The sequence below is a fragment of the Lemur catta genome, chromosome 3 (assembly GCF_020740605.2).
Source record: "Lemur catta isolate mLemCat1 chromosome 3, mLemCat1.pri, whole genome shotgun sequence".
In the NCBI taxonomy this organism is placed as follows: domain Eukaryota; kingdom Metazoa; phylum Chordata; class Mammalia; order Primates; family Lemuridae; genus Lemur; species Lemur catta.
In genome coordinates, this window is record NC_059130.1 from 11753493 (window position 1) to 11765724 (window position 12232).

The window sequence follows — 12232 nt, forward strand, 5'->3', positions numbered from 1 at the left end:
GGAAAAGTGTGGATCGTGCTTCAGATTTCATCCTGACACTTTGAAATGACCAGTGTGTTGGTAATTATTTGCCATTTCCATGGCATTTGGCGCGGTAATAGTGATGAGGTCGGTCTCTGCATCCTGAAGCCTATGATGCTTTTTGCAGAGAAACCTCTGCTGAGGCCCAGGTAACTTGCTATTTCCCATAGCTGGCACAGGAGCCTTGGAAGATAGGATTGTTTTCAGTATTATTTCACCATTTTTTCACCACTGTTTCAAGAACGGGAGCCCTTTTCAACCGTTAGCGGAAGAATCCTTCTTTGGAGATGAGATATTTTTCTGGGGTGGCAAGTGCAGGGCCTCTGTCAGTCCTGGGTTTGTAGGACTAGCGCCAGACATGAGAAGTGCGCCTTTGTGGGACAGGTGAATAGTGCGGATCCTGTTTCAGTCTAAAGACTGAAACAGGATCCGCACTTTTCACCGTTCCTTTCAGAATCATTTGATTCATCAGCTAGGAATGGCGATTGCTTCTCCAGACCAATCGAATGCTAGGCCAAAGTAACTCAATCTTTCCAAGAGGTGTGTGGCCCAACTTTTGAAAGAACCGCTAAGTGGAGAACTATTTGGTTTTTTTCCGAAGCACTTTTAACCGTAATTGTCATAAGGTTGGTCTCTGCATCCTTAAGCATACGAGAGTTTTCACAGACGAAACAGGCTGATGCCCAGTAATCTTGGCATTTCCAATAGTTGGTCCTAGAGACTACCAAGAAGGTGTTTTTTTATGTATTATTCTGTTGTGGTTTCAGCATTATTTTCAGAAACCGAGCAGGGTTCTCGCATTAGCATAAGAATCCTGCCTGGTAGTTGAGATTTCTGGGTGGGGTGTAGGTGCGGGGCTTCTGTCAGCCCTGCCTTTGATTTGTTTACCTCCAGAGTTGGAAAGTGCATATTTGCGTGAGATGGGAAAAGTGTGGATCGTGCTTCAGATTTCATCCAGACACTTTGAAATGACCAGTGTGTTGGTAATTATTTGCCATTTCCATGGCGTTTGGCCCCGTAATAGTCATGAGGTCGGTCTCTGCATCCTGAAGCCTATGATGCTTTTTGCAGAGAAACCTCTGCTGAGGCCCAGGTAACTTGCTATTTCCCATAGCTGGCACAGGAGCCTTGGAAGATAGGATTGTTTTCAGTATTATTTCACCATTTTTTCACCACTGTTTCAAGAACGGGAGCCCTTTTCAACCGTTAGCGGAAGAATCCTTCTTTGGAGATGAGATATTTTTCTGGGGTGGCAAGTGCAGGGCCTCTGTCAGTCCTGGGTTTGTTGGACTAGCGCCACACATGAGAAGTGCGCCTTTGTGGGACAGGTGAATAGTGCGGATCCTGTTTCAGTCTAAAGACTGAAACAGGATCCGCACTTTTCACCGTTCCTTTCAGAATCATTTGATTCATCAGCTAGGAATGCCGATTACTTCTCCAGACCAATCGAAGGCTAGGCCAAAGTAACTCGATCTTTCCAAGAGGTGTGTGGCCCAACTTTTGAAAGAACCGCTAAGTGGAGAACTATTTGGTATTTTTCCTAAGCACTTTTCACCGTAATTGTCCTAAGGTTGGTCTCTGCATCCTTAAGCATACCAGAGTTTTCACAGACGAAACAGGCTGAGGCCCATTAATCTTGGCATTTCCAATAGTTGGTCCTAGAGACTACCAAGAAAGTGTTCTTTTAAGTATTATTCTGTTGTGGTTTCAGCCATATTTTCAGAACCGGAGCAGGGTTCTCGCATTAGCATAAGAATCCTGCCTGGTAGTTGAGATTTCTGTGTGGGGTGTAAGTGCGGGGCTTCTGTCAGCCCTGCCTTTGATTTGTTTACCTCCAGAGTTGGAAAGTGCATATTTGCGTGAGATGGGAAAAGTGTGGATCGTGCTTCAGATTTCATCCTGACACTTTGAAATGACCAGTGTGTTGGTAATTATTTGCCATTTCCATGGCATTTGGCACCGTAATAGTGATGAGGTCGGTCATTGCATCCTGAAGCCTATGATGCTTTTTGCAGAGAAACCTCTGCTGAGGCCCAGGTAACTTGCTATTTCCCATAGCTGGCACAGGAGCCTTGGAAGATAGGATTGTTTTCAGTATTATTTCACCATTTTTTCACCACTGTTTCAAGAACGGGAGCCCTTTTCAACCGTTAGCGGAAGAATCCTTCTTTGGAGATGAGATATTTTTCTGGGGTGGCAAGTGCAGGGCCTCTGTCAGTCCTGGGTTTGTAGGACTAGCGCCAGACATGAGAAGTGCGCCTTTGTGGGACAGGTGAATAGTGCGGATCCTGTTTCAGTCTAAAGACTGAAACAGGATCCGCACTTTTCACCGTTCCTTTCAGAATCATTTGATTCATCAGCTAGGAATGGCGATTGCTTCTCCAGACCAATCGAATGCTAGGCCAAAGTAACTCGATCTTTCCAAGAGGTGTGTGGCCCAACTTTTGAAAGAACCGCTAAGTGGAGAACTATTTGGTTTTTTTCCGAAGCACTTTTCACCGTAATTGTCATAAGGTTGGTCTCTGCATCCTTAAGCATACGAGAGTTTTCACAGACGAAACAGGCTGAGGCCCAGTAATCTTGGCATTTCCAATAGTTGGTCCTAGAGACTACCAAGAAAGTGTTTTTTTATGTATTATTCTGTTGTGGTTTCAGCATTATTTTCAGAACCCTAGCAGGGTTCTCGCATTAGCATAAGAATCCTGCCTGGTAGTTGAGATTTCTGGGTGGGGTGTAGGTGCGGGGCTTCTGTCAGCCCTGCCTTTGATTTGTTTACCTCCAGAGTTGGAAAGTGCATATTTGCGTGAGATGGGAAAAGTGTGGATCGTGCTTCAGATTTCATCCAGACACTTTGAAATGACCAGTGTGTTGGTAATTATTTGCCATTTCCATGGCGTTTGGCCCCGTAATAGTCAAGAGGTCGGTCTCTGCATCCTGAAGCCTATGATGCTTTTTGCAGAGAAACCTCTGCTGAGGCCCAGGTAACTTGCTATTTCCCATAGCTGGCACAGGACCCTTGGAAGATAGGATTGTTTTCAGTATTATTTCACCATTTTTTCACCACTGTTTCAAGACCGGGAGACCTTTTCAACCGGTAGCGGAAGAATCCTTCTTTGGAGATGAGATATTTTTCTGGGGTGGCAAGTGCAGGGCCTCTGTCAGTCCTGGGTTTGTTGGACTAGCGCCAGACATGAGAAGTGCGCCTTTGTGGGACAGGTGAATAGTGCGGATCCTGTTTCAGTCTAAAGACTGAAACAGGATCCGCACTTTTCACCGTTCCTTTCAGAATCATTTGATTCATCAGCTAGGAATGCCGATTACTTCTCCAGACCAATCGAAGGCTAGGCCAAAGTAACTCGATCTTTCCAAGAGGTGTGTGGCCCAACTTTTGAAAGAACCGCTAAGTGGAGAACTATTTGGTATTTTTCCTAAGCACTTTTCACCGTAATTGTCCTAAGGTTGGTCTCTGCATCCTTAAGCATCCCAGAGTTTTCACAGACGAAACAGGCTGAGGCCCATTAATCTTGGCATTTCCAATAGTTGGTCCTAGAGACTACCAAGAAAGTGTTCTTTTAAGTATTATTCTGTTGTGGTTTCAGCATTATTTTCAGAACCGGAGCAGGGTTCTCGCATTAGCATAAGAATCCTGCCTGGTAGTTGAGATTTCTGGGTGGGGTGTAAGTGCGGGGCTTCTGTCAGCCCTGCCTTTGATTTGTTTACCTCCAGAGTTGGAAAGTGCATATTTGCGTGAGATGGGAAAAGTGTGGATCGTGCTTCAGATTTCATCCTGACACTTTGAAATGACCAGTGTGTTGGTAATTATTTGCCATTTCCATGGCATTTGGCGCCGTAATAATGATGAGGTCGGTCTCTGCATCCTGAAGCCTATGATGCTTTTTGCAGAGAAACCTCTGCTGAGGCCCAGGTAACTTGCTATTTCCCATAGCTGGCACAGGAGCCTTGGAAGATAGGATTGTTTTCAGTATTATTTCACCATTTTTTCACCACTGTTTCAAGAACGGGAGCCCTTTTCAACCGGTAGCGGAAGAATCCTTCTTTGGAGATGAGGTATTTTTCTGGGGTGGCAAGTGCAGGGCCTCTGTCAGTCCTGGGTTTGTTGGACTAGCGCCAGACATGAGAAGTGCGCCTTTGTGGGACAGGTGAATAGTGCGGATCCTGTTTCAGTCTAAAGACTGAAACAGGATCCGCACTTTTCTCCGTTCCTTTCAGAATCATTTGATTCATCAGCTAGGAATGGCGATTGCTTCTCCAGACCAATCGAAGGCTAGGCCAAAGTAACTCGATCTTTCCAAGAGGTGTGTGGCCCAACTTTTGAAAGAACCGCTAAGTGGAGAACTATTTGGTATTTTTCCTAAGCACTTTTCACCGTAATTGTCCTAAGGTTGGTCTCTGCATCCTTAAGCATACCAGAGTTTTCACAGACGAAACAGGCTGAGGCCCATTAATCTTGGCATTTCCAATAGTTGGTCCTAGAGACTACCAAGAAAGTGTTCTTTTAAGTATTATTCTGTTGTGGTTTCAGCATTATTTTCAGAACCGGAGCAGGGTTCTCGCATTAGCATAAGAATCCTGCCTGGTAGTTGAGATTTCTGGGTGGGGTGTAAGTGCGGGGCTTTTGTCAGCCCTGCCTTTGATTTGTTTACCTCCAGAGTTGGAAAGTGCATATTTGCGTGAGATGGGAAAAGTGTGGATCGTGCTTCAGATTTCATCCTGACACTTTGAAATGACCAGTGTGTTGGTAATTATTTGCCATTTCCATGGCGTTTGGCCCCGTAATAGTCATGAGGTCGGTCTCTGCATCCTGAAGCGTATGGTGCTTTTTGCAGAGAAACCTCTGCTGAGGCCCAGGTAACTTGCTATTTCCCATAGCTGGCACAGGAGCCTTGGAAGATAGGATTGTTTTCAGTATTATTTCACCAATTTTTCACCACTGTTTCAAGAACGGGAGCCCTTTTCAACTGGTAGCGGAAGAATCCTTCTTTCGAGATGAGATATTTTTCTGGGGTGGCAAGTGCAGGGCCTCTGTCAGTCCTGGGTTTGTTGGACTAGCGCCACACATGAGAAGTGCGCCTTTGTTTGACAGGGGAATAGTGCGGATGCTGTTTCAGTCTAAAGACTGAAACAGGATCCGCACTTTTCACCGTTCCTTTCAGAATCATTTGATTCATCAGCTAGGAATGGCGATTGCTTCTCCAGACCAATCGAAGGCTAGGCCAAAGTAACTCGATCTTTCCAAGAGGTGTGTGGCCCAACTTTTGAAAGAACCGCTAAGTGGAGAACTATTTGGTTTTTTTCCGAAGCAATTTTCACCGTAATTGTCATAAGGTTGGTCTCTGCATCCTTAAGCATACGAGTGTTTTCACAGACGAAACAGGCTGAGGCCCAGTAATCTTGGCATTTCCAATAGTTGGTCCTAGAGACTACCAAGGAAGTGTTCTTTTAAGTATTATTCTGTTGTGGTTTCAGCATTATTTTCAGAACCCGAGCAGGGTTCTCGCATTAGCATAAGAATCCTGCCTGGTAGTTGAGATTTCACAGTGAGGTGTAAGTGCAGGGCTTCTGTCAGCCCTGCCTTTGATTTGTTTACCTCCAGAGTTGGAAAGTGCATAGTTGCATGAGATGGGAAAAGTGTGGATCGTGCTTCAGATTTCATCCTGACACTTTGAAATGACCAGTGTGTTGGTAATTATTTGCCATTTCCATTGCATCTGGCACCGTAATAGTGATGAGGTCGGTCTCTGCATCCTGAAGCCTATGATGCTTTTTACAGAGAAACCTCTGCTGAGGCCCAGGTAACTTGCTATTTCCCATAGCTGGCACAGGAGCCTTGGAAGATAGGATTGTTTTCAGTATTATTTCACCATTTTTTCACCACTGTTTCAAGAACGGGAGCCCTTTTCAACCGGTAGCGGAAGAATCCTTCTTTGGAGATGAGGTATTTTTCTGGGGTGGCAAGTGCAGGGCCTCTGTCAGTCCTGGGTTTGTAGGACTAGCGCCAGACATGAGAAGTGCGCCTTTGTGGGACAGGTGAATAGTGCGGATCCTGTTTCAGTCTAAAGACTGAAACAGGATCCGCACTTTTCACCGTTCCTTTCAGAATCATTTGATTCATCAGCTAGGAATGCCGATTACTTCTCCAGACCAATCGAAGGCTAGGCCAAAGTAACTCGATCTTTCCAAGAGGTGTGTGGCCCAACTTTTGAAAGAACCGCTAAGTGGAGAACTATTTGGTATTTTTCCGAAGAACTTTTCACCGTAATTGTCATAAGGTTGGTCTCTGCATCCTTAAGCATACCAGAGTTTTCACAGACGAAACAGGCTGAGGCCCATTAATCTTGGCATTTCCAATAGTTGGTCCTAGAGACTACCAAGAAAGTGTTCTTTTAAGTATTATTCTGTTGTGGTTTCAGCATTATTTTCAGAACCGGAGCAGGGTTCTCGCATTAGCATAAGAATCCTGCCTGGTAGTTGAGATTTCTGGGTGGGGTGTAAGTGCGGGGCTTCTGTCAGCCCTGCCTTTGATTTGTTTACCTCCAGAGTTGGAAAGTGCATATTTGCGTGAGATGGGAAAAGTGTGGATCGTGCTTCAGATTTCATCCTGACACTTTGAAATGACCAGTGTGTTGGTAATTATTTGCCATTTCCATGGCATTTGGCGCGGTAATAGTGATGAGGTCGGTCTCTGCATCCTGAAGCCTATGATGCTTTTTGCAGAGAAACCTCTGCTGAGGCCCAGGTAACTTGCTATTTCCCATAGCTGGCACAGGAGCCTTGGAAGATAGGATTGTTTTCAGTATTATTTCACCATTTTTTCACCACTGTTTCAAGAACGGGAGCCCTTTTCAACCGTTAGCGGAAGAATCCTTCTTTGGAGATGAGATATTTTTCTGGGGTGGCAAGTGCAGGGCCTCTGTCAGTCCTGGGTTTGTAGGACTAGCGCCAGACATGAGAAGTGCGCCTTTGTGGGACAGGTGAATAGTGCGGATCCTGTTTCAGTCTAAAGACTGAAACAGGATCCGCACTTTTCACCGTTCCTTTCAGAATCATTTGATTCATCAGCTAGGAATGGCGATTGCTTCTCCAGACCAATCGAATGCTAGGCCAAAGTAACTCGATCTTTCCAAGAGGTGTGTGGCCCAACTTTTGAAAGAACCGCTAAGTGGAGAACTATTTGGTTTTTTTCCGAAGCACTTTTCACCGTAATTGTCATAAGGTTGGTCTCTGCATCCTTAAGCATACGAGAGTTTTCACAGACAAAACAGGCTGAGGCCCAGTAATCTTGGCATTTCCAATAGTTGGTCCTAGAGACTACCAAGAAAGTGTTTTTTTAAGTATTATTCTGTTGTGGTTTCAGCATTATTTTCAGAACCCGAGCAGGGTTCTCGCATTAGCATAAGAATCCTGCCTGGTAGTTGAGATTTCTGGGTGGGGTGTAGGTGCGGGGCTTCTGTCAGCCCTGCCTTTGATTTGTTTACCTCCAGAGTTGGAAAGTGCATATTTGCGTGATTGGGAAAAGTGTGGATCGTGCTTCAGATTTCATCCAGACACTTTGAAATGACCAGTGTGTTGGTATTTATTTGCCATTTCCATGGCGTTTGGCCCCGTAATAGTCATGAGGTCGGTCTCTGCATCCTGAAGCCTATGATGCTTTTTGCAGAGAAACCTCTGCTGAGGCCCAGGTAACTTCCTATTTCCCATAGCTGGCACAGGAGCCTTGGAAGATAGGATTGTTTTCAGTATTATTTCACCATTTTTTCACCACTGTTTCAAGAACGGGAGCCCTTTTCAACCGGTAGCGGAAGAATCCTTCTTTGGAGATGAGATATTTTTCTGGGGTGGCAAGTGCAGGGCCTCTGTCAGTCCTGGGTTTGTTGGACTAGCGCCAGACATGAGAAGTGCGCCTTTGTGGGACAGGTGAATAGTGCGGATCCTGTTTCAGTCTAAAGACTGAAACAGGATCCGCACTTTTCACCGTTCCTTTCAGAATCATTTGATTCATCAGCTAGGAATGTCGATTGCTTCTCCAGACCAATCGAAGGCTAGGCCAAAGTAACTCGATCTTTCCAAGAGGTGTGTGGCCCAACTTTTGAAAGAACCGCTAAGTGGAGAACTATTTGGTATTTTTCCTAAGCACTTTTCACCGTAATTGTCCTAAGGTTGGTCTCTGCATCCTTAAGCATACGAGAGTTTTCACAGACGAAACAGGCTGAGGCCCAGTAATCTTGGCATTTCCAATAGTTGGTCCTAGAGACTACCAAGAAAGTGTTTTTTTAAGTATTATTCTGTTGTGGTTTCAGCATTATTTTCAGAACCCGAGCAGGGTTCTCGCATTAGCATAAGAATCCTGCCTGGTAGTTGAGATTTCTGGGTGGGGTGTAGGTGCGGAGCTTCTGTCAGCCCTGCCTTTGATTTGTTTACCTCCAGAGTTGGAAAGTGCATATTTGCGTGAGATGGGAAAAGTGTGGATCGTGCTTCAGATTTCATCCAGACACTTTGAAATGACCAGTGTGTTGGTAATTATTTGCCATTTCCATGGCGTTTGGCCCCGTAATAGTCATGAGGTCGGTCTCTGCATCCTGAAGCCTATGATGCTTTTTGCAGAGAAACCTCTGCTGAGGCCCAGGTAACTTGCTATTTCCCATAGCTGGCACAGGAGCCTTGGAAGATAGGATTGTTTTCAGTATTATTTCACCATTTTTTCACCACTGTTTCAAGAACGGGAGCCCTTTTCAACCGGTAGCGGAAGAATCCTTATTTGGAGATGAGATATTTTTCTGGGGTGGCAAGTGCAGGGCCTCTGTCAGTCCTGGGTTTGTTGGACTAGCGCCAGACATGAGAAGTGCGCCTTTGTGGAACAGGTGAATAGTGCGGATCCTGTTTCAGACTGAAACAGGATCCGCACTTTTCACCGTTCCTTTCAGAATCATTTGATTCATCAGCTAGGAATGCCGATTGCTTCTCCAGACCAATTGAAGGCTAGGCCAAAGTAACTCGATCTTTCCAAGAGGTGTGTGGCCCAACTTTTGAAAGAACCGCTAAGTGGAGAACTATTTGGTATTTTTCCTAAGCACTTTTCACCGTAATTGTCCTAAGGTTGGTCTCTGCATCCTTAAGCATACCAGAGTTTTCACAGACGAAACAGGCTGAGGCCCATTAATCTTGGCATTTCCAATAGTTGGTCCTAGAGACTACCAAGAAAGTGTTCTTTTAAGTATTATTCTGTTGTGGTTTCAGCATTATTTTCAGAACTGGAGCAGGGTTCTCGCATTAGCATAAGAATCCTGCCTGGTAGTTGAGATTTCTGGGTGAGGTGTAAGTGCGGGGCTTCTGTCAGCCCTGCCTTTGATTTGTTTACCTCCAGAGTTGGAAAGTGCATAGTTGCGTCAGATGGGAAAAGTGTGGATCGTGCTTCAGATTTCATCCTGACACTTTGAAATGACCAGTGTGTTGGTAATTATTTGCCATTTCCATGGCATTTGGCACCGTAATAGTGATGAGGTCGGTCTCTGCATCCTGAAGCCTATGATGCTTTTTGCAGAGAAACCTCTGCTGAGGCCCAGGTAACTTGCTATTTCCCATAGCTGGCACAGGAGCCTTGGAAGATAGGATTGTTTTCAGTATTATTTCACCATTTTTTCACCAGTGTTTCAAGAACGGGAGCCCTTTTCAACCGTTAGCGGAAGAATCCTTCTTTGGAGATGAGATATTTTTCTGGGGTGGCAAGTGCAGGGCCTCTGTCAGTCCTGGGTTTGTAGGACTAGCGCCAGACATGAGAAGTGCGCCCTTGTGGGACAGGTGAATAGTGCGGATCCTGTTTCAGTCTAAAGACTGAAACAGGATCCGCACTTTTCACCGTTCCTTTCAGAATCATTTGATTCATCAGCTAGGAATGGCGATTGCTTCTCCGGACCAATCGAATGCTAGGCCAAAGTAACTCGATCTTTCCAAGAGGTGTGTGGCCCAACTTTTGAAAGAACCGCTAAGTGGAGAACTATTTGGTTTTTTTCCGAAGCACTTTTCACCGTAATTGTCATAAGGTTGGTCTCTGCATCCTTAAGCATACGAGAGTTTTCACAGACGAAACAGGCTGAGGCCCAGTAATCTTGGCATTTCCAATAGTTGGTCCTAGAGACTACCAAGAAAGTGTTTTTTTATGTATTATTCTGTTGTTGTTTCAGCATTATTTTCAGAACCGGAGCAGGGTTCTCGCATTAGCATAAGAATCCTGCCTGGTAGTTGAGATTTCTGGGTGGGGTGTAGGTGCGGGGCTTCTGTCAGCCCTGCCTTTGATTTGTTTACCTCCAGAGTTGGAAAGTGCATATTTGCGTGAGATGGGAAAAGTGTGGATCGTGCTTCAGATTTCATCCAGACACTTTGAAATGACCAGTGTGTTGGTAATTATTTGCCATTTCCATGGCGTTTGGCCCCGTAATAGTCATGAGGTCGGTCTCTGCATCCTGAAGCGTATGGTGCTTTTTGCAGAGAAACCTCTGCTGAGGCCCAGGTAACTTGCTATTTCCCATAGCTGGCACAGGAGCCTTGGAAGATAGGATTGTTTTCAGTATTATTTCACCAATTTTTCACCACTGTTTCAAGAACGGGAGCCCTTTTCAACTGGTAGCGGAAGAATCCTTCTTTCGAGATGAGATATTTTTCTGGGGTGGCAAGTGCAGGGCCTCTGTCAGTCCTGGGTTTGTTGGACTAGCGCCACACATGAGAAGTGCGCCTTTGTTTGACAGGGGAATAGTGCGGATGCTGTTTCAGTCTAAAGACTGAAACAGGATCCGCACTTTTCACCGTTCCTTTCAGAATCATTTGATTCATCAGCTAGGAATGGCGATTGCTTCTCCAGACCAATCGAAGGCTAGGCCAAAGTAACTCGATCTTTCCAAGAGGTGTGTGGCCCAACTTTTGAAAGAACCGCTAAGTGGAGAACTATTTGGTTTTTTTCCGAAGCACTTTTCACCGTAATTGTCATAAGGTTGGTCTCTGCATCCTTAAGCATACGAGTGTTTTCACAGACGAAACAGGCTGAGGCCCAGTAATCTTGGCATTTCCAATAGTTGGTCCTAGAGACTACCAAGGAAGTGTTCTTTTAAGTATTATTCTGTTGTGGTTTCAGCATTATTTTCAGAACCCGAGCAGGGTTCTCGCATTAGCATAAGAATCCTGCCTGGTAGTTGAGATTTCACGGTGGGGTGTAAGTGCGGGGCTTCTGTCAGCCCTGCCTTTGATTTGTTTACCTCCAGAGTTGGAAAGTGCATATTTGCGTGAGATGGGAAAAGTGTGGATCGTGCTTCAGATTTCATCCTGACACTTTGAAATGACCAGTGTGTTGGTAATTATTTGCCATTTCCATGGCATTTGGCACCGTAATAGTCATGAGGTCGGTCTCTGCATCCTGAAGCCTATGATGCTTTTTGCAGAGAAACCTCTGCTGAGGCCCAGGTAACTTGCTATTTCCCATAGCTGGCACAGGAGCCTTGGAAGATAGGATTGTTTTCAGTATTATTTCACCATTTTTTCACCACTGTTTCAAGAACGGGAGCCCTTTTCAACCGTTAGCGGAAGAATCCTTCTTTGGAGATGAGATATTTTTCTGGGGTGGCAAGTGCAGGGCCTCTGTCAGTCCTGGGTTTGTAGGACTAGCGCCAGACATGAGAAGTGCGCCTTTGTGGGACAGGTGAATAGTGCGGATCCTGTTTCAGTCTAAAGACTGAAACAGGATCCGCACATTTCACCGTTCCTTTCAGAATCATTTGATTCATCAGCTAGGAATGGCGATTGCTTCTCCAGACCAATCGAAGGCTAGGCCAAAGTAACTCGATCTTTCCAAGAGGTGTGTGGCCCAACTTTTGAAAGAACCGCTAAGTGGAGAACTATTTGGTATTTTTCCTAAGCACTTTTCACCGTAATTGTCCTAAGGTTGGTCTCTGCATCCTTAAGCATACGAGAGTTTTCACAGACGAAACAGGCTGAGGCCCAGTAATCTTGGCATTTCCAATAGTTGGTCCTAGAGACTACCAAGGAAGTGTTCTTTTAAGTATTATTCTGTTGTGGTTTCAGCATTATTTTCAGAACCCGAGCAGGGTTCTCGCATTAGCATAAGAATCCTGCCTGGTAGTTGAGATTTCACGGTGAGGTGTAAGTGCAGGGCTTCTGTCAGCCCTGCCTTTGATTTGTTTACCTC